Here is a 2,757-nt window from a genome sequence, read left to right on the forward strand (position 1 = left end):
CTGATCCCACACATACTGAGGACTGCAGTGAGCTGCAGGTGTGTGAGGGGGCCCCAGGGAGATCCAGGCTTCTCCTGGATTATCTGCCACCCATGAGGGGACCCCTTTGTGGCCAGACACCCCCCTGGGGCTGCCAGCCCATCGAGTCGGAGGAGCACAGCAGTCAGCATGGTCCAAAAGGCAGCATGGAGTCCCCGTGCGGCAGGGCCCACTGCTCAGGCCACACAGGGCTTTGCTTCTGGGACGTTCTGTCCCTCAGCCAGGGGGATGTTGGGTCGCTGTTCATGGTGGGAGTCACAGGCTCAGGAGCTGTTTTGCATGAATGGATCACTGTCTCTCCCTCCTTGTGTTACATACAGCTGGACCTACAACAGCCAAAGGCCAGGTCACACCTTCCAAACCACTGAACCACCCCCACAGCCACAGCAGCATGTCGCTGTCCTTAAAGATATACAGCGGACCCTTGAGCTGTGAAGTGGCAGTCACAGGCATGGGACCAGTTAATATCCTGCTGTGATTCTGTCACAAGCATCTGGCAGGACACGCTGTCCAAGCCACCTGCTGCTGTCCCCACCACCCTACACCTGCCTGCCCTGCTGCAAGGTGCCTGGGACCCCAACCTGCTCCCCTTGGTGATGCCCATGCCTCCTCCCTCTGTCCCCCAGGCCACCCCCTGCTCCCCTTGCCCATCAGGTCCTCCTGCTTCTCCTGCCAACCCAGACCCCACCACAGCCCCTTCTCATCCATACCTCCCCCTAGTCCCAGCCCCAGGCCAGCCCCGATGGAGGCCTCGAACCCATGGCAGAAGGGGGTCCTGAGGCAGATGCCACTCAGGGTCCTGCTCCCCCTTGCATTTATGGCCCCCATCCCCACATGTTCTGATGATCCCCCCACCCCCGTCCCAGTTGCAAGGCCCCCTAACACCCCACAATTCCAGCCACCATCTCCCCCACTGTAAATAGTTTGCACATGAGCACTTATATCTTCACATCACTTTTTTGTAAATTGTTTTCACAGTAAAAGTTAGTTATTGTTCACCACACAAACATCTGCCTTTTTTATTATGCAGGGGTTGGGGAGGGGTGGGGGGGGAACGGAGGGGTCACGGTGGGGATGGGCTAGGGTTGTGGGCCCAAGTTCCCTGCTAGGAGGGCCCTGGGGTGGGCTACTGGCATCCTTGGCAGAAGCTCTCCCTCAGGGCCTCCTGGATCTGCACCCCATCCCAATAGGCGAGGCTCATGGTAGCTGTGCTCAGCTGCATGTAAGCAGAGTCTGCCCCCCACCCCAGGGCGATGGCCTACCCATTCCCCTCAATGATGTGGTGCAAGATACAATAAGCTATAACAAGCTTGGGGATCTTGCGCTTCCCCATGTTGAGGTGGGTCAGCAGGCACCTGAATCATGCCATGAGGTGGCCAAAGGCACATTCTGCCCACATTCTGGCATGGTTCAGGTGCTCATTGATTTGTTTCCTGATGGGGTCCAGCTGTCTTGTATGCGGCTTCATCAACCATGGCATGAGGGGGTAGGCTGTGTCCCCCACAATGCACACTGGCATCTGCATGTCCCCAGCTGCCAGTTCACTGTGGAGGACGAATGTGCCCACCTCCAGTTTCTGGCACAGGCTGGAATTGCAGAACACACAGGCATCATGCACCCTGCCTGACCACCTAATGTAAATGTCTGAACTGTCCACGGTGGTCAACCAGGGCCTGCGGCATCATGGAGAAGTAGCCCTTCCTGTTGATGAACTTGGCCACATGGATTGGGATGTGGGTTCCATCAGTGTCTCCGATGCAATTTGGGAACCCCAGGGCAGCAAATCCAGCCCTGAGCTGGTCAAGTTCTCCCAGATGGATGTCCCTCAGCAGCAGGAGCGAGTTGATGGCCCTCATGACCTTCAGAGGGAGGCAAACAAATGCACACAATAGGGAGTGAGGGAGGGAGTACCTGGGCCTTTGGAGAGTCCCCATCCCCTTTGCATCCACTCCCCTCTGAGTTCTCTGGGAGCACCCCTGTGAGGCTTCCCCCACAGCATCAGGGCTGTGTGAAGGCAGGACAGCACAATCCCTTGGGGATGGGGCTTCTCCCCCATCCTCCTTCCAGCCCTCATACCCCCCCAACCCTGCTTTTTGAGGGTCCCCCTTTAGCAGGAGGCCTTCCCATGGGGGGACTGCAGCCCCAGGGTTTATTATCTCCATGAAGAGAACCCCAACAGTGGATTTCCCCATGCCAAACTGGTTGCCCACTAACTGGTAGCTGTCGGGGACAGTGAGCTTCCAAGGGGTGATTGTGATTCGCCTCTCCCTGGGAATGGCAGGACATAGCTGGGTATCACATCTCTGGAGGGCAAGGGTGAGCCTAGCACAAAGCTCCAGGAAGGTGGCTTTCCAGAGGCGGAAGTTTTGGAGCCACTGCTGGTCGTCTCACTGCTCCATGACCAGCCAGTTCTACCAGTCCAAACTGGTGTGGTGTCTCTAGAGCTGCCTGTGCATCGGGAATGCAGGGGTAGGCAGATGCATGTGTGTAGCTCCTGCAGCCAGGATGATGGTCCCAAAGATGATCTCGGGGTCGACTTCACTGAGGAACAGGAAGGCAGCTGCCAGAAAGTTCAGCACAAGCCACAGAATGTCTGTGTGGGGTCATCACAAGCCCAGGGACAGCTCTGGCAGTATGGCACCCAGGGACCAGCTGTGTTGCCCGCAAATGCAGGACAAGCACAGCAGGCTCCAAGAGAGCTCTGCTGTCCCTCGCAGG

This window comes from Carettochelys insculpta, chromosome 20 (genome assembly GCF_033958435.1).
Source record: "Carettochelys insculpta isolate YL-2023 chromosome 20, ASM3395843v1, whole genome shotgun sequence".
Taxonomy (NCBI): Eukaryota; Metazoa; Chordata; order Testudines; family Carettochelyidae; genus Carettochelys; species Carettochelys insculpta.